Here is a 25618-nt window from a genome sequence, read left to right as displayed (position 1 = left end):
AAACCACAATTTCAAACAGTTCCTATGAGGAGGAAAAATGAAGGAGCCAGAATGGGTGTCTAGAGACTGTGTTTCAGAGGAAGGGACTGGCAAAATCACCTCTGTGTATCCCTTGCCTAGACAATGCAACTGTTAGGTGGACTTGTAGTTGGTTGATTGACTGAACCCAAAGGTGCTCATAAATGGTTCCTCTCCATCTAGGAGACAAGTGACTAATGGGGTTCTGTCTTGGGCTCATTGCTATTCAACATCCTTGTAAAAGACTTGGATGATGGAATACAGGGAATGATTATCAGATATGCAGATGACACCAAATTAGAAGAGGTAGCTAATATCCCAGTGGACAGGATTGGGATAAAAAATGACCTCAACAGATTAAAGAGCTGGACCATAAATAACAACATTAATTTGAACAGGGAGAAATGTAAGGTATTATACTTAGGCAAAAAAAAAATGAAATGCTCAGATGTAGGATAGGTGACACCTAACTTGACAACTAGATGCGAAAGAAATCTGGGAGTCTTAGTAGACCACAAGCTGAACATATGGCATGTAATGAAATGTGGAGTCTCTTTCTTTGGAAGATTTTAAACAGAGGCTGGATGGCTATCTGTTTGGAATGCTTTGGATGTGTATTCTTGCATGGCAGAGGATTGGTTTCTTCCAAATCTATGATACTAGACTTCATCTTCCCCTCCTACATGTCCACTATGCCAGCTGTATCCCTTCTTACTCCTTCTAGCTGTTTTGTTTCCTGTTTCAAACCTTCTCCTGGCTGCCTCCTCTGCCCCATTTCTCCCTTGTCTTACCTTCTTCTCAACATCTGTTTGTCCATGTCTTGTCAACTCTGTGCTTCCCCTGTTTCTTCTTCCTCCATCTTCATTCATTCCAGTCTCCTCCTCTCCACTCACCTTTCTCTCTGTGTCTTTCTCCCTCCCCAGGTTCTCAGCACCTGTCTGGACTCCATGTAACCGACCTTTTCTCCCACATCCTCTCTCATGGTGTACCCACATTTGCTCTTGCTGTGCTGCCATGTTGTGCCTCACTGCCTCCAAGGTTTCCTGGTACTGTTGGTAAGTCAGGGGATAGACCTCTGTCAGAAGCACCACAGACAGATGCTGCATCATATTCCTTGACTGCTTTTGCCACATCTCTCCTCTCTATTATTGCCACTCCATTTCTTAGATTTCATTTCCTGAGTAAAATACTGTGAAATTATCTGACTCAGAACGTCCCATTCTTATACATTTTAGCTTGCTCACCCCAAGTACTGCAATGTTTATACATTCTGTTTCTTGTTTTACTTTGTGTAGTTTCCCCTGATACATGCTTTTCACACTCTATGTTTCTATAATATGTATTGAGCAGTTTTGGACTTTCATCTTTGAGCATGCCAACAGCTGAGTAATGTCCTTTTGACTTGAATCCAGTTGTGTCATTAGCCACAGCACTGCTCATGGTTGGCCTCTGCTGTACCCCAGTAACTTGCTGAATGGCTTCTGAACTGGAATTGTCACCATCTGTCACTATCTTTTGTCCCTTCATAGGATTTTCATGGTAAAACACATTCAAAAAGGGGTTTACTGTTCCTCCTGCACAATACTTACAAGAGTTAGCTATGGTACCACTGTCATCGTCTCTAAGAGATCCTCCGCCATGTCACCCCTTCCCCGCTCCTCCTCCTCCTGCCCAGTAGCTGTCTGACCATTTAGTATGGCTTCTCAGCAAAAATCTGACATGGATTTTGATGAGAAGACCATATCTGTATCAGATGAATCCTCGTGGCAGAGTGGGCCAGGGCCCCTTGCAAGGGGAGTGGACATCATAACAACAAAGCTTCAGAAAAAAGCCAACATAACCATAATGCAAGTTTATGCTCCAACCACAGGGGTAGGAGAACAAGAAACTGAAAGATTCTGTATTGGAGTCCAGGAAGAAGTGGACCACTCACTAAAACAGCAGTTCTTGTTAATTACAGGCAATTGAAATGTAAAAGTAGGAAACAGAGCAGAATCAAAGATTGCAAGAAAATTTGGCCTAGGATCAAGAAATGAGGAAGGAAAATGACCAACTAAATTTTATGAGGTCAACAATTTGTTCAACACAAACACATTTTTCAAGCAACCAAAGAGGTGGTTTTATATATATGGACATCACCTGATGGCCAATATAGAAATCAAATAGACTACATAATTGGAAGAAGAAGGTGGAGAAGTTCCATTCTCTCTGCAAAAGTAAGATCATGAGGTGATTAAGGCACAAACTATGAACTGTGATATCAAAAACTGGAGTAAAGGTAAAGAAGAACACTAAACCAACCATTGTGCCAAAATGCAACCTGAAGAACATCCCTGTAGAATTTAAAGATAATGTGTAAAATAGATTTGCACTATTAATTCTAACTGATGGAGCCAGAAGAACTCTAGACTGAAGCCAGGGAGGAATGCAAAAAAGCATTATCTGTAGCCAAAAATAAAAAAGATGCCTCAATTGATGACAGATGAAACTCTTCAAGTAGTTAAGGACAGACAAGAAGCAAGAGTAAAAAGGGACAGAAATAGCGTCAGAACCCTGTTATTGTGCTCAGGAACAAAGAGAACTTCTATAATAATCAATGCAGAGAAATAGAAGATGACAACAAAATAGGAAGAACAAGAGACCTCTTCTACAATATCCAAGAAATCAAGGGCACATTTAAACCAAGAGTGAAGATATTCGACAACCAGCAGGGGAACACATTACCTGACCAAGAAGAAACAAAAATGAGATTCAAAAAAGTTATTATGGAAAATCTATATAAAAGCAATGAAATGATGACAGATCCATTCAAGGAAGAACCATATAAGGATGAACCTATAATTTTCAAAAGTGAAGTGGAAGCTGTATTCAGGGCAGTGGAGAGAAATAAATCAACCTGAACAGATGGCATACCAATAGAGCTGCTTCCAGCTACAGAGACAGAACCTACTCTAGTTCTAACTAAAGTCTGTCAACAAATATGGAAAAGAAAAGAATGCCCCACAGATTGGAAATACTCAATATATATTCCAATCCCCAAGAAAGGGGACACCAGGGTTTGCAGTAACCACAGGACCATTGCATTACAGCAAAGATTTTTACCATATATGCTGCAAGAATGTCCTAGCTCCGTTTAGAAAAGCAAAATAGTCGGTTGTCCACATTTGCTGATTTGACTTTTGTCGATTTGATTATTCATGGATTATTTGCTGCTGCCTCTGCTGCTGCCCTGTGTCATTTTTGATAGGGACTGGAAGCCACACACAACTGAGAGATTGGAAATGAGGCTTGTAAGTCCCAACTGAAAATGGCATAGGGCAGCAGCCACCTGCTTCTGCCTTGCAAAGAAACCCCACCACCTTGAAGGCATTAATGGTGGGTTGAATCTGAAGATCATATTTTGTGTGTGTGTGCGTGTGTTAAATATGTTTTTTTTTTAAAAAAAGGGAAGGAGGCTAGAGTTTTTTGTGATTTTTCCACTTTCATAGTGGTCCTGTGCCTCTAACCACAGTGAATATGGAAGGATGACTTACAAGGGATCATATTGCAAACATAAATTGAATAATGGAATGCACCAAAGAGATTCAGAAGAAAATCAACCTATGCTTTATCGATTATAGCAAAGCCTTTAGTTGTGAAGATCATTAAAAACTATGGATCACTCTTAAAGAAATGGGTATGTCACAACATTTGATTGTCCTGTTGCATAACCTAGGGGCTACCAACAGGACAGAATATTGAACCAGAATGGTTTCCAGTTAGCAAGTGGACCTATCTATTTAACTTGTATGCTGAACGTAATATGTCAAGCATAATTACTGTAGAGCCAAAGGAAGGAGACATGAAAATTGGAAGAAGAAATATCAAAAATTTAAGATATGCAAATGACACTAGTGTGGTGTATTGTTGTGTTGGACATAGTGTTGGACTATGACTCTACAGACAAGGGTTTGATTCAGCTATGATTGGCCATAGTTTGATATTTGAAATTTATACTTTTTTTGAACATTTTGAAACAGTGGATGCTTGAATCCATGTATAAAAAATCCTTCTATAAGAAGGGCTGACTGTACAATTAAAAGCATACAAAAAATGAGCAAGCCTGAACTCTGAACTCACCAAACTCTGAACTTACTACAGTTCAAGCTTGAGAGTTCAAATCAAGCCCAAACTCTCTTTAGAAGCCAAAGTGAGTAAACTGAGACTGTTGTACATTGGCCATATCATAAGACAGTGATGGTGAACCTTTCAGAGGCCGAGTGCCCAAACTGCAACCCAAAACTCACTTATTTATTGCAAAGTGCCATGTCCCTCTGGCTTTCTAGTAACAAATTCTGTGCTGGGGTGATAGCACATGTCTGGCGATCGCTATGTGCCCACATGTGTGTGTATGTATTGCTCTCGTCACCTGTCAGCCACCTTGGATCCTTTCAGGGAGAAAGGTGAGAAATTAAATAAATAAACTTATGTCAACCCCATAAGGTTTTATAGGATTTTCATAGGCAAGGCATACTCAGAGGTGGTTTTGCCAGTTCTTTCCTCTGAAATTCATTGGTAGTTTCCTATCCAAGTTCCAACCTAGGGCTGAACCTGCAAGATGCAGTGACCTCATATTAAAATAAATGTCTCGAATGCCATACTGTCCAGGCCACAAAACCTTGTTTGCCAGTACAGCTTTAGATTCATGGTTTTCACTGCATGAAGAACTGACATCATTGCTTGCATTACCATTGTCGCCCAGACTCTTTGCACTGGATTCTTGCTCCGCCAGCTTCTTTTCAGAGAAAAGGTAGATGTCTTTAAAAAAGCACAGGATAAGCTGCCTCAAGAGAAAACCTGAGAAGTGTCTAAAACAGAAGAGACTGTAAAAGAACGACATTTAAGGCTATTTCACATATAATACAAAAGACTGCAAATATGACAAAGTAAAGTGAGAATGAGAGAGCCAGTGTGGTGTAGTTGTTTGAGTGTTGGACTACAACTCTGGAGACCATGAGATCCTGTTATTAACGTGACATTGGCCGTTATTTTGCATTAACAGAAGTTTGTGTGAAAATATAGATCGCTATAGAGCTATGCTTCGTTATCTTCCAACATTGCGATGGTTGTGGTATTAGTGTAATAATCACCTGTGAATATGGAAAAACCACAAGTAACAAAAACACCATGTTTTTACCTGAGAGGACACCTCTCTAGGTCCTCTTTTGCAATTCTGTGCTCAACGTCCGACAGACACCGACCACAGAACCACACTGGAGGAGTTACAAATGGCTAGTAGAGTATCCTCTCTAGGAATCTCTAGGTCTTTCAGTGCAACCTTTTGTTGAAGTTGACCACAGAGTTGCACTGAAGGACCTAGATATTCCTAGAGAGAACATATGGATCAAATCCGTGAATAATCAAATCCACAAATATGGGTGTACTTCCAATTATAATAAAGATTTGAAGAGAATATGAAGCCCAAGGCTTTCTTAGGGGTGTTTTTTTTTGGTGGGTTTTTCGGGCTCTGTGGCCATGTTCTGGAAGAGTTTATTGCTAATGTTTCGCCTGCATCTGCGGCTGGCATCTTTAGGGAATGCTGGCATGGAAGAGAGCTGGGTATAATATATATACTGTGCCTGAGATAAATATCAAAGACACAGTGTGTGTGTGTGTGTGTGTGTGTGTGTATATATGATCCACTCTCTTCCATGCCAGCATTCTCTGAAGATGCCAGCAGCCACAGATGCTGGCCAAACGTCAGGAATAAACTCTCCTAGAACATGGCCACATAGTCTGAAAAACCCCACACCAAAACAACAACACTACAGTTGAAGAAGTGGGTGTCTGAAGTAAAAACAACAAGGAGGGAAACTCCAGGCTCCCGTTTACTCTTCCTTCCAAGTGTGAGAGAGTCCTTCTGAAGGGGAAGAAAGTGTGGCAGGAGAAAGAGAAGAAAGGGGGCGGCCATAGAGCCTCTGCCTCTCTCTCTCTCTCTCCCGCCATTTCTTCCCCTTCGCCTCCAACTGACTAAGATTCCCGCCATTCCCCTCCTCCTCTTCCAACGCCTTTTTTAAAAACCGTCAGCGTTGGAGGAGGAGAAAAAGAAGAGAAGCTCCATCCTTCTCCCTGAAAGGGAGGAGGAGGAGGGGAAAGTGGTAACACTGAGGAGGAGGGGAGCAACATTTGGGAAACTTGGATGGAAGCGAGGAGGAGGAGGAGGAGGAAGGGAGAACTTTTACAACACGTGAGTGGGCTCTTTGGGAAGGAAGCTGCATCCACATTGGAGACATAACCCGGTTTGGTAGCGCTTTAATTCTCTGTCTGGCTCTTTGCTATGGAATTCTGGGAGTTGGAGTTTGTTGTGGAGCAACAAACTCCAACTCCCAGAATTCCATAGCAAAGAGCCAGACAAAGCCGTGCCAAACTGGGTTATGTCCCCAATGTAGATCAGAGGAAGGGTGGGGGATTGTTTCTTGTGTGCAAGTTTTGGTTGCTCTTTCCTTCCTTCCTTCCTTCCTGTCTTTCTTTCTTTCTTTCTTTCTTTCTTTCTTTCTTTCTTTCTTTCCTTGTTGTTGCACAGTGTCACTCAGGGCTCTCATAGTAAGTGAGCCAGAAAGGGATCGAGTTACACAGGGTCCCTGGAAACTGATGTGAAAAGGAAGGTTTTTTGGGAGAGAGAGGAAAGAGGGGAGAAACCCACACTCACAACCCAAAGGAGAGGGCGAGGAGGGCGAGGAGGGAGCACTCTTTCTTTCTTTCTTTCTTTCTCTCCTCCTCCAAAACAGGAGCAAAATGCCCCCCTCTTCCTCCTCCTCCTCCTGATTTCTCCTCCTCCTCCTCAAGGGCTGTTAGGAGCTGCCCTTCTTCTCTGTCTGGGAAGCTGACTGCTTGCCTTCCTTCCTTCCTTCCTTCCTTCCTTCCTTCCTTCCTTCCTTCCTTCCTTTCATCGCCTTCCAGCTCTTTCAGGTAAGGAGACGAAAAGGTGCCTCTCTGGGAGTGTGAAAAGTTCTTTGTCCAACTTGGAGTTTTGCAAGAAAAGGGCTCCTTTGCATGTTTTGTTGTTGTTGTTGTTGTTGTTGTTTTTTGTATTGATCATTTTGTGTTTTGTATTTTGCATTTGTGTATTCATCATTTTGTATTGATCATTTTGTATTCTGGGTAAGAAGAAGAAGAGGAGCAAGCCCCTTGCAGCCTACTCCGGATCACTCCCTGGGTCAAGCTCTTATTGAGGAGGATGAGGAGGATATGGAGGACCTTTTTTGGTCACTTTGGGAAGCTCGTCCTGGACATGTAGCATCCGCACTGGAGAAACTGTCCAGTTCGATCCCGCTTTAAACTGTCAAGGCTCCATGCTTTAGCTGTGGATCTCTGGGGTTTGTAGTTAGTTGTGGCACCAGACAGAGAAGGCTAAGGCTGCCTCCGGACTGCAGAAACAATCCTACTTTGGGACCGCTTTAACTGCCCGGGCTGAATGCTCTGGAGTCCTGGGAGCTGTAGTTTTGCAAGACACACAGGTTGCATCCGCGCTGCAGGAATAATCCAGTTTGACCCCACTTTAACTGCCATGGCTCAGTGCTATGGGATTCTAGGAGTTGTAGGACTTTGAGCTTTGTAAGACAGTGAACTCTCTTATCGCAACAAACTACAATTCTCAGAATTGAATAACACTGAACTGTGGCAGTTAAAAGTGATGTTACATTGGATTATTTCTGCAGTGTGGATGCAACTTGTTCGTCTCGCAAAACTACAGCTCCCAGGATTCCATAGCACTCATCCCTGGGTCAAACTGGGATTGTTTCTGCAGTGTGGATGCAACCTGTGTGTCTCGTAAAACTACAGCTCCCAGGACTCTACAGCATTCAGCCCTGACGGTTAAAGTGGGCTCAAACTGGGGTTGTTTCTGCAGTGTGGAAGCAGCCCAGGGAAATCTCTCCAAGGCAACTTGAAGCCCTTGTAGCTCCCTAAATTTAGGATGGATCCATCTTTACTAATATTTGTCTCACCTTTTAGTTATGGAGGTGTAATATGGAAAAGGAGAGAGGGAAGGTGGGAAAAGCATGCTGTACAAAGAGCACTGATCTGGTGTGTGTGTGTCAAACAGTTGTGTCAAACGGGGTTATTTCTGCAGTGGAGATGCTGCCCCATCCTATTGGGCACCAACTTTACTTTGGGGAAAGTAGGGCCAAAAGGAAGGCAAGAAGTGTGGGATGTTTCATCTCCTCTCCCAACTCTCTTTCTCTCTCTCTCTTTGCAGTGTCAGCTCAGCTACCCTCCGAGAGGATTTGGAGGCTTAGTAGCGTCCCGCAGTTGAGTTAAACTGCACATTTTGCAGACTTCTTGCAGCAGCTGCCTGGCCTCTTCCAAAGGGAGGGAAGGAGGAATGGAGGGGGAGAAAAGAGAAGGAAAAATAGCACTTATTTTCTTGCCAGCAGTTTCTGTGGTGGCTGGACGCCTGCCACATCTGGAAGGGTGGAAGCAAGCGATCGGATGTGGTCCTGTACACTGCCGTCCGCTGTTATTTGTAGTGGTAGGAAGGATGCCTGTTCAGTCCCCCCTACTTCTCCTCCTCCTCCTCCTCCTCCTCATCTCAAGCCTTTTTTTTGGCTTGAAAGGTCTTGGAAAAGGGAGGCAGTTTGGAGGGAGATGCGGGAAATACTTCTGGGTCACAGCAGTGAAAGTTTTTGCCTTGAACTTTAATGATGATTTCTATTTCAGTTGCAAAATGAAACAGATAAATTACTGGACTCTGTGGCAAGCTCAGCTCTGGTTAGTTGGTTCCGGCACAAACTTTTGTAGATAGGGTCTTCAGATTGCTTGCATTTCTGCTGTTAACTTGAGGCATTTTGTGTTGTTGGGGCAAGGTGCAACTCAGAAGTTCTCCAAACCTTTGAGTACTCCCTTCCCCCAATTCTCCAGAGTTCCCTTTTGTTTTTTGGCACCTTCTTCCAAACTTTATTCTCTAGATGGTGAGGATTGCATGGTTTGAACTTAACATGATTTGCATCCAGGAGTCTCTCAAACTTGGAAGAGAGAGCTTGGAAAATATGGCAAAGTAAATAGTTGCAGACAGAGCAATTTGGATGAGACTTTCGGGCAAGTAATTACATCAAAAGAACCTTAAAATGTTGTGGAAAAGTATCTGTTCTGTTCCAATAACCTTCCAACTTCGAGTTGATCCTAATTGAGGCTTTCCTAACTAGAGGCTGGCGTTGGGATTTGTCTGGTGGCCAGCACCATAATAGAGGGAGGGAGGCTTTCTAAAGACTCTTAGCCCCCTGCCTCCAATTATTAGAGTCCTCTGGTATATAGTGTTGATCCCATCCTTTGGGTCTGGTGTTTGTGGCCTTCTGCCAGATTATATGTAGAGATATTTATGTAAAACATTTTCTCGCTCCTCTTTGCCAGCTGTTCCACATTTTCCAGCTGCCACTTCAGTTTGAAATGATGGGCTGTTCACATCCCAGTCTAACAGAACCTTTTAAAAATCTATAGTTGGCTCCCCGTTTTTGCGAGTTCACATGTAGAGTCACTTTAAAGTGGTGTTGACTAGATGGGGATATCGCAATAATGTGTCTCCTTCTTGTAGGTGCTAAACTTTACCTTTTCTGTAGGCCTTATCAGTTTTGATGTTTAAGTGTGTCGCTTTAATTTTATGTACACAGGAGCTGTTTCCAAACCTTTTGAAATATATGGTTCATTAAATTACCATCTGTTTTTTTAAACAGAAAAGCCTTTGGTGCCTCTTTTTCACGGTTCACATTATGCTGAAGCACTACTACAAGAACTTACTTGGATTTATTGAACATTAAGAAATGACCATGATTACATTTTGATGGAGATGGAGAGGGAAGCAGAGAAAGAATTGTTCCCCACTAATTCACGTTATAAACTGAATTTTGTCAAAAGCAGCTATAACTGTCCTGATCATTTGTATAGTTATATTCTTAATTTGGAAAAGTGCCTTTGGTGATGATACCTATTACTTGTTCCCTTTAGACTTTTTATTAAACAATAATTGGAATTTGATACATTATTAATTGAACATCTCAAAGATTATTTAAAGAGGAAGGGAATGTAGTGTTTAAAAGTAATCTTTTTGAAGATTTGTTGTGAGATGCATTCAAAAGATTTTATTCTGAATACACTGAAGTTGTCTTTATATAAAGCCTAACCGTGAATGATTTCAACAGTGTAACCTATACATTTGTTCCCCACAAAGGTATGAAATACTGCTTGTTGTTTAATTTGTTGCCTAGTTTTAAACAAGCATGAAGTAACATTGAACATACTGCAAGAGGCTGCTACTTAAAAGCACTACAGCTTCCATTTTCTGCATGTTTGTTCAGAAAGTAAGTCCCACTGAGATCAATGGCACTTACTACAGTTGGGAGCAAGTGCATTTAGAAGATTGCAGCTTATGTGGTGATTAGATTCTGTTCCTAAGACACACTTACCAAGGAATAAGTTCCAGTGGAATCAGTGGGATAGGATTTATTTTGAAATAATTATAATTAGGATCAGGGTGATAGGAATCTACTGAATAACAGAAAGATGATGGGTTAGTGAACGAGATTGTGAAACGTAAAGCTAGAGAGTGAGTAGGGTTGTATTGAAAGGTGTGCATAATTTAAGTAACATCACTGCACATGCTCACCAGCATATAGCATTCTTTGCTAAAACATTTGTCTGCGTAAGAAATGCTAAACCAAAGGAGATATACAAAAATGTATGCAAAACTTGAATGCTGCCCAACACCAAGAAAAGGTCTATTAGAAAACATGAAGTCTTTTGAGAGGATAATGGTTTATTGCAAGATAACCTTACATTGTTATCCTAAGGAATTTTAACTTTAGAAATGTCTTTGTAAAGAGGTGGGATTTCCTAGGTGCAGAATGATGATGAGACCCAGCTTCTGTTGCAAACAAGGCAGTCAAAGCACTTGCTCTGCATACTGAAAAGTTTAAAATTCATTTGGGAAAAGTCTAGTTTTTTTTTTCCCCTGAAGGTACTGGCTAATTTCTCATTGATTCAAATGAAGCAGTGATTACTTCCTTCATTTGTGAGTTCCATATTGATAGCATTTTTAAGAATACAAAAGTTATTGTACAGTTCCTTTCTTACTGCTCCTTTTCTTAGTTGCAGTGCACATCTTAGTCTTCCTCTGCACCCTGTGAAGGTGTTTATCTGATGTAAGAAGACATTTTATGAAACATCTACAATGTCTTCTCCGCAAAGCATCTGATGTTTATTAAATTGAGGATCTGTTCTAGTCATAGGGAGGCCCGAGAATTATGAAAGGAAATGGTTTAATGGCCATTGTTGTATGCAGTTCGGCGTGAGGAGACAGTAATGTACTAAGAAGAAGCAGACTTGAAGGAAGAGTGAATCAATGAGTCATGAAATCCTCAGGAAGACCTTAGTAATGGAATGTTAATGCTTTTAGACTATAGTAGATTATCTCAAAAGTCAGAGTTTTCTGCTCGGTGCAGTTGTGGTAAATCCCTTGAGCTGCAGAGATACTTTGAAGAAGCCTTTTTTCTATGGCTGGCCTTCATATTGTGCTGTTCATTTTATTTGTTTTGAAGAAGTCAAGATACATTTTGTCTGATTAGTTTACAGTTGCAATTAAAAGACTGAAAGCACCGAGGGAATCCTTTGTTGTTGCTGATATTTTACAAAAGGCTCAGCTCTTGATGATTGTTTCAAGCAGCCATTGAATCAAAGTGTTTCTAATACACACCTTGAGCCTTTACCCTCCCTGTTGTGTTATTTTTCTACACCGGAATTGATTTGTTCTAGCTTTTAAAAAACAACAACAACACAAAGAGACAGAATAAACCAAAAAAAAAAGAGGGCAGACAGCAAAACTTTTTTTCAAGTTCTCTCTGTGTATTTTCCTCATCTTTACTTTTATTTGATAGGTCTGTGAAATAGAGCTGTAGACTGGCAAAGACTTTAAATGAAATTTCACACTTTGATGATTTTTTTTTCAACTTTGATATATTGACAGCAAAAGGAGCTGCAAAGCTTTTATATAACTTGAGCAGTAACGCCAAGCAGCAGTCAAACGTCTCTCTGCATTTGTGTTTAACTGCAGAAGAAAAACATGTCCATGGGCAGTTGAGGTTCTTATCAACTCCCTAATCCCAGATCCCAGCAAACCTTGAGGGCATGCCTCAGATCTTGCTGAAATCATTGTAGACTCTCTCACAGTTTGCAGATTAAATATGCTATGTGTTCCTGGCTCCAACAACAGTTTTATGAGCTTACTAAGCTTCCTGTTTTAAGATCTTCCCCCTTTCTGAAGTTTTTAGGAGCTGCTAAAGGCAATCCTGTCTGGGTTAAGTGGCTCTTGTTAATTTAGAGACACGTCAGATATTTTATTCTGTCTGTAAAAATAGCCCAAATTGTTATTTGTAAATTAGAAAGCTATTTATGTTCAAGGGGAAAAAAAAAACCTTTTAAAAAATGAGATATGTGCTTGGTCATTGACTGAGAAAGGGACACACAGCATTGGAAAAATTTTACATTCAATTTGATTTATTTGATGATAATGATTAATCTGCTTGAAAAGGGAAACTTTTGTTGGAAATTCAGGAACCAAACAAAATCTCAGCAAGCTTACTTCTCAATGATTGTTTGATGGGTCTTCAAAAAGGTCTGCTTTTCTGCATTTCTTTAAAAGCAAGCAAGCAAATAAACAGCTTGCTACACGATCAAGAATGAAAAAGTAAATCGTAACCATTCATGCAATTTGAAACTGAAGGTATTCTCCCAGTACCAAATCAGGAAAGGGCAGTCTGTCGTTTCATTTCTGGATTTTTGTTTTCCCGATAACTGTTGTTCAGCCAGACTCCCAATTTTAATTCCCTGCAATCATGTTTATGTATTTAAAGCAAGAGTGGTTTGTTTGTTTGTTTTTTAAAAAGGAAAATACCTATATCATTGTTCAACAACATGCGTCAAGTTATTCTCAAGGGAACTTGAGCCAATTTTGTGCTTAAAGGTTATTCAGTGAATGAAATTGTGAAAGCCCATTTGTCAAGGTACTGCATGATTTCGCTTAGTTTTCAGCCCCCAAATTCATTGTCTTCCTGGCCCAGTCATTAGTCATCAGTGTATTAGTGATGCCTTCAGGCAATGCTGCCCAACACTTCTTCACACTGCCATTGCTCTAACAGTGTGCTCTGCCGACTTGTAGAATTACTGCTCAGATTTCCACTTGGCTAGGTTTTGAGGTAAGTCCCCTCCCCGCCTTCTAGCTCAATCTCTAAGCTCCTGCTTTCTTTCGAAGGCTGCCTTCTACATTGATTTGGAGGAGAATGTGTATGTGTAGAGACAGGAAGGGATAGCATTATTCTTAAGGACTTTTATTGGCTTCATCCTGTGAGTTTGTCTTGGTATTGTGAACAATATATAAGCATTGCACAAAACCTAAACTTTATAGATTACTGAAATGTGGTATGCAGTTCTCTTTAAAAAAGTTATTTAAAACTTTATTGCAGTGTGATCACCTTGAATTTAGGGTGAACCTGAGTAACACAATAATAGTTGTTGTTTCTCAGTATTTGCTGTCTGATTTTATATGTGTTTACTTAAAATTAAGTCACACTCAGGCGAATGGGACTTTCTGATAACTATTCTTCCCATCCTTCCTTTATGCATGCTTAGAAATAAATCCCATTTAAATCATTGTGACATAATTCAAAGGAGAAGGTTTAAGTTGCAATCTTCTGTACACTAACTTGGTCATGTGGGTTAGTGTTGCATGTCTCAATGGCTTCCAGCTTCTAAAATGCTTTCTTCTTCGTCTGAGAAGACAGTTTTGTGCTTCTTGTGGAATTTATCAGTCTGTAATTCCTCTTGTAGCAAAACAGTTTTAAGTGAGTTCCATACTGTAGTGTGGAACAAAACAAAGCAGAAAACTCCCAGCCCAACCTCATCCTTTACAATGCTCTGATTCCTGTTTTACAAAATGGAAAGTGTAAACTCTGAAATAAAGTTTTAAAGCTAGAAGCGAAGGGCTTTATATGTATATATTTTCACAAATGGAATTCCTCTTTGGAATTTGTCATGCTTTTTACTGGAAAGGTGAAAAACATCTGGCTTTGCTTAAAATGTGAAACTACGTTCCATCTTTAACCGAAGTACACTGAGAAGGCAAGACGGAATTCCAGAAGTTGAACCCCATGACTTGGATGCAGCCTTCCAAGATACCTTTGTATAACAGTTTGATTGATAAAAGGTTGAGTGCAGGAGCCTGTGATTTACATTTGCTGTATCAGACAGAGAAGGGCCTATGAAAACAGTTGTAACATTGCTGCTCTGTTCTGGACAGTTGTGTGTAAAAAATATTCCTTGTTGAGCCCTGTTGTGCAATACTGATGGATTTAAATTCCAGGGTAATGGGAGTTGATGCCATAAAGCAATACATTAGTGAGAATGGCAAACAGGCCATAAGAAATTGTTTGCGCCACTGGGATCTAATGGTTAAGGATCAAAAGGAGGGGTTATCTGTGACAACATATGGTTAACTCACTTTTTGTTGGCAAAAATGTCATGAGGAATCGTACCAAAAACAACTATCTGAGTATTGAAGTTTATTTTATCGGACTGTTCTGATGAGAGAGAGACAGCAAGTGTGATGAAAAGACCTTCTTTTATCATTCTTTTCACTGCACAAAAGTCATCGCAAACATTTCTAGCAGTAATAAAAGTTCACCTGAGAAAATTTTGTTTTATGAGTGCAGCAAAAGTTCATGTGTGAGTTCTTCTGGAGTGTAGTTTTATCTTTTGGAATGATTGTGATTATTAAAGGACTCTTTTAGAGCAAAGTTGCACATTACTGCCCTTAAAGGGCTCCTGCATTGCTCTTGCTGCATGCTTCGCATGAATTCACACTGTATAAGGGGGAGGAATTTGAATGGCAGTTCAGCAGAAGAATTTAAAAGATACCATAGCCATGAGTTTGCTCACCAAAGTATAGAATCAACATATTTTTGTCCTTAATAAATGCTTACAGTAGCCTCCCTTTCTCCCTGGAATTTATTACTACAGTGAAACAAAGTGCCACATGATGGGTTTCTTGGGATTCTGCAGGTGACGTGAGATGATTCAGATCCAAAACACACTGCAGAAATAATCCAATTTGATACTGCTTTAACTGCCCTGGCTCAGTGCTAGGGGATCCTGAGAATTGTAGTTTATTGCGGCACTAGAGCTCTGTGACAGAGAAGGCTAAGCGTTTCACACAATTACAGTTCCCTGAATTCCCTAGCATTGAGTCAGGGCAGTTAAAGTGGTCTCAAACCAGATTATTTCTGCAGTATGTTTTGGACCTTAGATGGCTTAAAAAATAGTTTCTCTGTATTTTTCAGATACACCATAGTTTAACGGCTAACCAACTAATTGAAAAACAAGTGTCTTCTCCCCATCCCTACTTTGGTTTTGGCAACATTTATCAATTCATGGAAATTGTTCTGTGCTCTACCTGGAGATACTTGAGTAAAAGAATAAAGCCCAGTAGAACCCAAGATGTTTTGGAGGTGTTAGGCATGAAGTTGTTGATGCCATATTGCTTTGCAACACCCAGAGATTTTTTCCTTCTTCTTCCGACTTTATATATTATATCCATACAAGCTAGTAAGTCCCTGGCGATTGCAACGTCATGTACAAAGCATCTGGATGGTAAATTCTCAAATAGTGCTTGAATTTTACTTACAGATGCTAATTACCTTGTGATCCCTTCCAACTCTTAAGATTAGATCTGTGGTTTATTTAAGCAGTTGGCCCTGACATAAATCCTGATCTTGCATCTTGTCACATGTGACTATGTGTCATTACCGTATATACTCAACTATAAGTCGACCTCGTGTATAAATCAAGGTCAGGTTTTGGAGACAAAATTATGGATTTTGATATGACCCTAGGATAAGTCGGGGGTAAAACTTAGGGGCATGTAACAAAAGATCTAAATGATGAAGCAAAGGAAAGCAATGCCAAAGAACCTGCAAAATGATGGCAGATATAACTTTTTTAACTCGCACTAAAGGCTGGATGGAAAAGAAAGTAGAGGGAAGTCAGCGCTTCTAGGACAGATTGCACTCTTGCCTTGCACCATGGGATCATTCCCTTTTTAATAAGAGTTAAAGTATAATATTTACATTTGACCAGTGGATAAGTCGACCTAGGATTTTTGGGTCAATTTTTGACTAAAATTTCTAGACTTATACATGAGTATATACTGTAGTTATGCTGAAGCTGTTTCTCTTTGAGAACTGATCTGCAAATAAATGAAAAAGACAACAAAAATCCATCTAATTCCTAATTTTGAGGCATAATAATCAAATTCTGAGCCATCATATTTTTAAATGACCTATGATTTGCCCAGTGTTGGAATGGGTATATTACTTTGTATCTAAAATATTGGAAATAATATGACAAAATTCCAATTAAATAACTGGCTAATATGTGTAGAGGTAGAGGAAACTTGATATACAGTATGAGCAAATACAAAAGTGTTGAGTAGATTCTAAAACTAGATAGAAGAGGCTTACCCCAGAGCAAATGCTGTTTTGCGTTCACTAGGACCTGTAAGGAGCTATAGCAGGCTTGTAGAGTGCCACTTGTCAGGTTTCTTGAGGTACATTCTACCACCAGGTGACCAAGTAGGAAAGAATTGTAAAGGCTTTCTACTACTCCCCTTTGAGATCATGAATGACTTAACACAAAGATATTTCAAGGATAGCTGTGTTGGCCATGCAGCAAAATACAACAAAATCTCAAATCCACCAAACAGCAATATCTTTATAGGGTCAATTAAAATGCACAGAAAACATCATGCAAGCTTTTGAGGTATTACTGGCTTCTTTGTCAGGCAAAGATGCTAAAATTCAAACAAGAAAAGAAGGTCACGGTTTTAGAGTCACAGCCTACATTTTGTTTCAGATAGTACTTCTGTTGTCAGTTAAGATAGTCTGGAAGGATATCAATGCAGGCACAGGTCAGTCCCCTTCTTGGCCATGTGAAGATTTGGGACCAGGGCAGTAAAAGATACGTAGTAAAACTGCAGCTCCATTAGCAATAGAAAAGGAACTTTTTTTGAGATCCAGGGTGTTCCAGTCCTGTGCAAAGCCAATTTCTTGGGCAGAGAATGTTGAATTTCTCAAGAAGTCCCTGTACTGTTACACCTGGAAAAACTTTTAGGCACAGTATAGGCTGTATTTTGGAGAGCCAGTGTGGTGTAGTAGTTTAAGTATTGGACGATGACTATGGAGACCAGAGTTTGAATCCCCGCTCTGCCACAGAAACCAACTTGGTGACCTGGGGCAAGTTGCTCTCTCAGCTTCTGAACAAATGCTGCTAAGAAAACCCTGCAATAGGTTTGCCTTAGGGCTGCCATAAGTTGGAAATGACTTGAAGGCGCAAAATAACAACAAACAAATAAATAGGCTGTATTTCACAGGAAGCAACTGGCAAAACTGCCTCTTGAATGAAACCATGTGAAGTGTATGGGGTTGCCATAAGTCAACAGGGGACTTGAAGGTGCATACACACATAGGCAAACTTGCCAACTGTAGTCCTATTCAGCTTGGTGGGATATCACACTACACTGTTATAGGGCTATTATTCCACTTTAATTGATGTTGCTGCCTCCTGTCGAATGCTAGGATTTGCAGTTTAGAGAAGAGCATTGAGAATTCTCAGCTGGAGGGCTCTTAGGCCTCACTAAACTACAAACTCCAGAATTCTACAGGAGGCAGCCATAACAGATGAAGTGGAATAATAGCGCTGTAACAATATAGTGTGATATTGACCTTAATGAAAGAGTTTCCCCTTTGTTGGAGGTAGGAACCTCAAAGAGTTAAGTCCCACTTCATTAGCTCCCTTGTTAAAGTTTCCCCTGTTGGGGCAAAATTCGATATCTTCTAATCTAGGAAACATACTCAGCAGTAGCTGTGTTGGCCATGCAGCAAAACAGAACAAAATCTACCAAACAGTGATACCTTTATTGGGCTAACTCTGTAGGTGAGCTAACCTTCACACTTGATTGTTTATGGTACTTACTCCACAAATGCTTCTTAATATTGTGAATGATTCTTTCCCCCATTTTGATATTATTTGGAATCTTGGATTAATCTTGTTCCACTGGATTAATCTTGATCAGTCACCACTGATCAAACCTTTTGGTTTGAGGTGTTTCGAAATCTGTTATGTACGATGGAAAAAGAAAGTAACACGTAAGAAGAAATGTTTAGTCCATTTTCTGTGTGATTAGTTCAGCTCTTCTCAATTATTGTTTGTATGTTTCTGTCTGATTGTTGGTGGTGTTTTATGGGTTTGTGGAAATTCATTAGAAAATGGATTGGCAAGTGTGAATTCAGGAGAAAGTTGTGATAATGTGGTTCAGAAGAAAGAAACCTACAGGCGTGTTACAGACTGCCCAAAACGGGGGTTCTCGCGCCGCTGCCGGTTGCTGCATCTGGGAACCGCAGCAGCCAAACTGTGTGGTTCCCGGGCGCAGCAAGAAAGAAGCGCCAAAATGGGGCTTCTTCCTGTGCCTTGGAAGTGGTGCTGCGAGGCACTTGTGGTGCCACTTCCGGCGTGTGACGTCCGGATGCTGCTCGTACGCGACGTCAAAATGGCAGTGCCCATCTGTATGTGGCGCCGCCATATTGACATACTCATTACGTGAGAGGGGCAAGGCGCGTCAGGAAGCACCGCCCCTCGCGCATGACGACGGCGCCTCATTGACCCGTCTGTAACACGCCAAAGTTATATCATAAGAAGTAACTTATGGATCAGAAGTATCCACTGCCTGCAGCATTTTCTCTTCCACAGTGGACAGGCAGGTGCCTTTGGGTATTGATAGTTAAGAGTTTGAAGTGATAGATTTCTCCTGTTATTTGTTCTCAGCAACTCTTACAAGCTGTCCTTGTTGTTGTGTGCCTCCATGTAATTTTTGTCTTATTGCATTCCTCAAGGTGAACCTATCATAGGATTTTCTTGCACGTTTCTTCAGAGGGAATTGGCCATTACCATCTTCTGAGGCTGAGAGAGTGGGTTTTTATGACTGAGCAGGATTTGAACCCCAATCTCCAGAATTGTAGTCCAGTGTTCAAACCATTACATGCTATACTGCCTCTATATATGGAGGCTTCATTTTGTTGTTCTTGCTAATTAATATCCCTTGCTATCCAATCCTTTTCAAAGATGAACTAACCTAGTGGCATCTTAAGTCATGAAATGTGGATGTTAAATGTGTGTTGCATAAAGTGCTTTTCTTTGATGCCCGTTAGCTTCTTTGCATGACCTCAAGTTTTGGTATATAGTAAGGGGGAAAAAACCCCAGGTCTTGCCATTCTTATTGTAGTTCACATCTCTCATGCCTCTTCCTAAACACTTTTATCCGTTTGTTTTATTTTGAAGCCCCAAATATGTCAATCTTCCCTTATAGAAAAGGTGCTCCAAGCCGACAATAACTTTGCTTGCCTTTCTGGTATCTTTTCTAGCATTGTATCATTCCCACATTATTCTGACACCTGTGGCTGTTACACTATGTGCCATTCCACAAGTTTTAATTAAGTAACTCACACTTGAATCTGATCCAGAGAAACATTGTGGAATCGTGCAGTAATTCCAATTAAAGAGGTCTTTCAAAACTTTCATATAACAAGTGCAGCTGAGGAATGTCTTAATTATCACTGCATCTTCTAGAGAAGTGAAATGTACCAAATGATAAATTGTTGGCTTTGAATTCATACATTCTAAATGTTTTATCGTGCTACTGTCTTGATGGTTGACAGTAGTTAAAGCACATATAAAATTCACTGAAAGGAACAAGACATGAACAAGAAGCTGTGGATTTCTTAAAGTGGAAAAGCTTGGTTACTAATATCTTAGGCATCAGGAGGAGTAGAATTCTGAGTGTAGTTCAGAAAATTTCAGGGACATGATACAAATAAAAGAGTGTGTATACATGCATTTGTATGAATGTTCATCTATTTGCAATGTGAGTGAAAGAGTTTCAAGCAATTGATCAATACCCCACACATATCTATTTTAATCTAGGGTTTTGTAGCATGAACAGATAGTTCATAGGCCTTTGCAGTACAGTACTAATATCACTCTACAGCCTTATGAGGTAAGTCTTTGTTTTTCAGAAGACACTAAGGGAGCCTGAAAGATTATGATTTGAGCAGTGCTGCCCAGTTAATTTATGTCTGAGCAGGCCTTTGAACCTGCTTTTCAATCTATTGTTGGAAGTAGGGACTGAGGGGCATTTCATACATTATATGGTAGCAAAAGCAGGCTTGCCTGGACCATGAGCTTAATACTTCATAGTGAACTGAAGCCTATATAGCTCTCTGTCTGCTATACTTACATGTTACTTAAATATGCATCATTGATTCTTTTAGCTGTATCCTTCAAAATACAGTATTGAACTAGCCCTACATGTCTGTCATGATCTCATTATGAACTTTATGGGATAAATCAGGTTGACAAGTAGTGATTCTGGTTTTGGTCTTTGGTTTTAACTGAGGATGAGCAACCTGGGACATCTAAAGGTTCGTGGGTTACAATTTACATCATCCTCAGCCCCTGGTTGTGCTGGCTGGGGGTTATGGAAGGTATAGTCCAACAATGTTTGGAGGGTTATATAATAATAATAATAATAATAATAATAATAATAATAATAATAATAGTTTATTTATATCCCGCCCCTTGAGGTCAATCGGGGTGGCTAACAACTATAAAATACAATACATTGTAGATCAATGTATCCAAACTAGTGTTAAAGGGTCATGAGGTAGAGGCCTAGGAAAAACATCTCCCTGAAATAGGAGATACTACTAATTGGAGTAAGTAATATTGGATTAGATGGGGCAATGATTTGATACAGTGGGCCCTCGTTATTCTCTGGGGTTTGGTTCCATCCCCCTCTCCCCCATGGATAACAAAATCTGTGGATGCTCAAGTCCCATTAAATACAATGGAAAAGGAAAATGGTACCTCTAATATAAAATGGAAAATCAAGGTTTGCTATTTAGAATTTATAGTTTAAAAAAATCTATTTTCTTGCCGTGGATGCTTGAATCAGTGGATAAAAAAATCCGTGGATAAGGAGGGCTTATTGTATAAGGCAACTTCATATTTATTAGCTTCTCCAGCAAAATGGATTGCTTTGCTACTTTTCTTTATTGTTCCATCTTTCAGGGCTAATGTCCTTGTGCCCTAGTTTTCTATAGTTTGAGACAGTATATAAATGTTGCTTTGTTACATACTTATAATTAAATGCATTAGTAAGTAAAACATATTTCTTTAATCAGGTAAATGGATTTATACTTACAGCACACACACACAATATATTTTACTTGAAGGGAGGAATTACAGTTAGACCTCCTTATCGATGGATTTTTTTATCCATGGATTCAAGCATTCACTGCTTGAAATTTTTAAAAAAAGTATAAATTCCAAAATCGAACCTTGATTTTTCATTTCACGCTGTGACATTCTATTTAATGGGACTTGGGTATCCATAGATTTTGTTATCCACGGGGGATCCTGGAAACAAACCCCCATGGATAACAAGGACTCACTGTACACTAAAGGATCGGAGCAGATGGGCAAGAAAGAGCAACCTGAGTTCGCTCCAGCTGCAAGAGGATCGGGTCCACGCTGACCATACAGCTTGCTCTGAAAGGAGCCAGAATATTTCAGGACTGGAGCGTGGCTTCAGGGCAGCTTTGGGCCATGTTGGAAGTGTGTGTCATTTGAACACCATGCCTCCAAAGCGGCTGGAAGCTACTTCGTTTTATCCATCTGTTCTGGGCCTGACACATCTTTTACAAAACACAAACACACACTTAAAAGATATGTTACATACAGCACTCAAAACGCATTTAACTGGCAGCAGGAGGAGGTGTATGCATTAAATGAAGTAGAGGAGTTATGACATGGCAACGAAGAGTATAAAAGCCATTTAAAGTCTTTAAACATGTATCATGTTTTATGTGCAAGCTTCTGTTTTTCCAGGAAATTATGTCATGATAGATTTGCATATATCGTTGTCAAACATTTTTATTCTAGAATCTAAATAAAATAGTTCCCATATTATATTGTCTTGTGTATATTTTGAATAGATCTAACTAAGATGGAGTTTTCTTTATCTTTGAATATTCCCTGAGAATGGAGTAACAACTTTGGATACGACTGATAAAAGGCTCTTTATGCTTGAAAGAGGCTGTAATTTTCTGATTGTTCTACATGCTCCCCCTTGTGTTTTTTTTCACTTTCACATGGTTCTGCTCTGTTGGAACAGATCCCCAAAGACTGCCGCCAGTAGTGCAAATCAAAACAGAGCATATGAACACCCCAAATACCCAGAGTCATTTCTGAAAAAATTAAACATCGCCTGTTTGCTTGCACACTGATCAGGGCACGCTGGATGCTGATAGCAATCAGCATAAACTTTCCCTACCGCTGATGTAATGATGATGAATGCTGTGGCACTGTTACTTCAGACAGCTCTTCTCAGTGGATGCAAACCACTCGTTAATGGATGGAATACAATTCCAGCGGTATCAAATAGGAAGAGGGATAAGCATTTGAGAGAATACAGTCCGTAAAAAGGGCTACGAGAATAAACTAAAAGATGCAGAAAATGTTTCAGATAGGAAACAAAGATGGAATTTTGTACTTCTTCCTTTGAAAACCCTGTCGGCTCACTGTCAGACAGTGCAGGGGATAGAATCAGTGTAGCTCTAGCAGTCTGCCAACATCATCACATTCTTTTACCCTCCTGAAATCCAAATTTTGGAATTCTTCAGGCCAAGCACATTCTTAACTTGGCTGATGCTCCAACTTGAAAGTGTCACCATTGTCAGATCTGCATTTTCTGGGAAGGATGGCAACTGGTGTACCATCCTGAGCTGTTTAAAGGTATTCCTGGCCACATCTCAAATTCTGATCATCTATAAGCAGTGCTGGATGCCGAAGCAGTCCTAAGCATTCAAAAGGAATGTTACCCATGTGGGACAGGTAGAAGACACATCCCTGTATTGGGTTTTGTTGCTGCTTCAGTGTGTCTCTGTCTTGAACAGAGGTTGACAAAGGCCTGATACAGACAGGCCAAAATAAAACTGCTTCGAGTCACTTTGCAAGTATGCTGTTTAAATGATACATTCATCCTAAGAGTCCAGAAGCCACACCAAAGCCACGCTCCAGTCCTAAGAACTGGAGTGCAGCTTTGGTGCAGTTTCCAGACTCTTAGGTCACATGCATCATTGAAACACCATACCTCCAAAGTGACCTGAAGCAGCTTTATTTTGGCCTGTCTATATAGGGCCAAAGTTACTATTTTGGGCTATTTCATCCAGAATCCCCCAGCTAGTATGATCTGGATTAGGTTAAAAGACTGCAGCCTCTTTACCAAATAGAGCTGGCAAAAATGCTGCCCAGCATTTCATGCTAAGAGCTTGTTAGAATGTTACTGTTGCATGCCAGCTGGTACATATATGCTGGCGGCCTTATTCAATAGAGCTCCTCTTCTGTGGTCAGAATGGTATTACTGTAATAGTTTTCCTCTTCACAGAAAGGAAAAAGAGAATGCATAGGAGACAACTCTGTGCTGGCTTTTAAAAGTTATGAGATTTCCCCAAGAAATGGAACTGTCCCAGGTGCATTGGTTTTTGTATTTATTTACTATGTGTATATTTTGCTTTCTTGTCCAAAGTGTCCAAAGTAATTTCTAGTAATGGCTTGTAGTGTAAGAGACATGGTGAGGAAAGAAAATAAACATATTCCAATGCCAGCTGTTTCAGAAGCCAAACAGATGACCATCCCAGTGTATCCCTGTTTTTTCTAGTACAGCTAAATGAATAGGGTACAGTAACATGATTATACTCGCCTGATGGTTATGGGTCATTGCATCTTTGAATCTGGTGAGAACTCATGCCCCACGGAGAAAAGAAAAGGGTCTAGTTACTCCTCTGTTCATGTGCTGAGTTTCGGAGATACACAGAAAGCTGTGAAACAGTTAATGTTGAGACCTAGCCTGTGCTCTTGGGGCTGGGGTGCTGGTATGTATGCTTGCCCCCATAGTTGCCTTGTGTCTATGGCCCTTGGATCTGCTCCAGAGCTCAGAGTGATACCATATACACCATATCCTCTACCATGAGGGTGGGTCAGCAGTGAGCACAGATGTTTGGCTGACTACCAAGGTCAGCCAACATTGGTGGAGCCTTGAAAATATAATTCATAGGTGTCTGAAGAGGGAAGTGCCAAAAAGGAAGTAATTACTGTATGGATGTAACAAGGAGTAATTTCATGTTATTTATTGCCTTAGTGTTGATTCAAATGAATAATTTCTTTTGCCTTCAGTGAGCATGCACCAACAGATTGTTTGCATCCTCCTTCCAATTTAAGCTACACTTGGTGTAAGCTTGTATTGTAATGTTTTGAAAAGCAGAGGTGCACCTGCAAGCAGGTTGCTGGTCTGGGAGGGATTAGTTTGAAAGTGGGGCTCAGATTAATTTGATGAATGGGCTCAAGCCTGCGGGGAAAATCGCAAAAGAATCAGGCATGGTTCGATGGAAAAAGACCATGAATGTTTGCTTTCACAGAGGAATGTTTATCCCTCTATTTTACCTATGAAAGTTCAGGGCTGTGTGCTTTTCTCTTGGCTGTGGTCATCATTCTTATGCATATGAAGACAGAGGACAGTAACGTAAGAAAATAGTTTTCTTCTGTTTGAAAACAAAGTTGAAGTGCTCATGTGGTATGAAAGAGGCTGATTGGAAGTTACTGATATAAAACTTCTAAATAAAAGTAAAAAGTTTGACAATATAAAGTTTCCTCCCCATCACCCCACAAGGCTGTTTAAAAAGTCATCTTAGTTTATGGTTCTTTGCTAGGAAGAGCTCAGCTTTTCTGGGACATGCCTTTGGTGACAGTAAAATGCTGTCCCTGTTTTAACTCATGGAAAGGCAACTGGAATGCTTTAAACATTTTTAGTAATTGAGTCACTACTTTTTTTTAAATACTTTTTATTGAAATTTGTATTTCTCATTACATAATACATCGTATAATGTTCTTACACCCACATATTTTTCAATACCCCATATTCCCTTCATTATCCATCATATTAATATTTACATTCTTATGTTTATTTTAACATATTTCCTATCCCATAATAACCGGAACTATCCTTGCATTGTTTCTCCGTCATCTTTCTTTTCTTGTGACACTTGTAATCCTGAAAGAAGCAACACATTTTGTAGTAAATAAAAAGTGTATATTTAAATAGAAATACAGTATACAGTGCTCTTATACAATTACAAGCATCACAATACATCAAGTGTAGCAAACTTTTGGTAATAAGAAAGCGTAGGTTGAGGCAGCGCTAAAGTAATGATAACTGGTATAAGAACAGAAATCTTAATAGTTCCTCTTCTTAACTGCAGTCTGTAAAGAGAAAATGGACATGCATCTCTTACTTTTGCTCATGCACTGGCTTTATAGGCTCACTTGCATAAAACAATTTATGGCATTCATGCTTTAGGGGAAACTTTGGGGTGTTATGAATATCACATTCAATGGCAGAATGATCTAAAGGACC

General features: G+C 40.1%; 1 protein-coding gene across 1 annotated transcript in view; it reads left to right on the top strand.

Moving 5' to 3' along the window:
- The first annotated feature begins 6068 nt into the window (after positions 1-6068).
- GLI3 (GLI family zinc finger 3) overlaps positions 6069-25618 on the top strand; it is a 293739-nt gene continuing 274189 nt past the window's right edge. The window contains exon 1 of the mRNA XM_042475934.1: positions 6069-6244. The gene's annotated coding sequence lies outside the window, so the exon portion shown is untranslated. The remainder of the gene's footprint in view (positions 6245-25618) is intronic.

This window comes from Sceloporus undulatus, chromosome 6 (assembly GCF_019175285.1).
Source record: "Sceloporus undulatus isolate JIND9_A2432 ecotype Alabama chromosome 6, SceUnd_v1.1, whole genome shotgun sequence".
Classification (NCBI taxonomy): domain Eukaryota; kingdom Metazoa; phylum Chordata; class Lepidosauria; order Squamata; family Phrynosomatidae; genus Sceloporus; species Sceloporus undulatus.
This window is presented reverse-complemented; position numbering and strand designations above follow the sequence as displayed.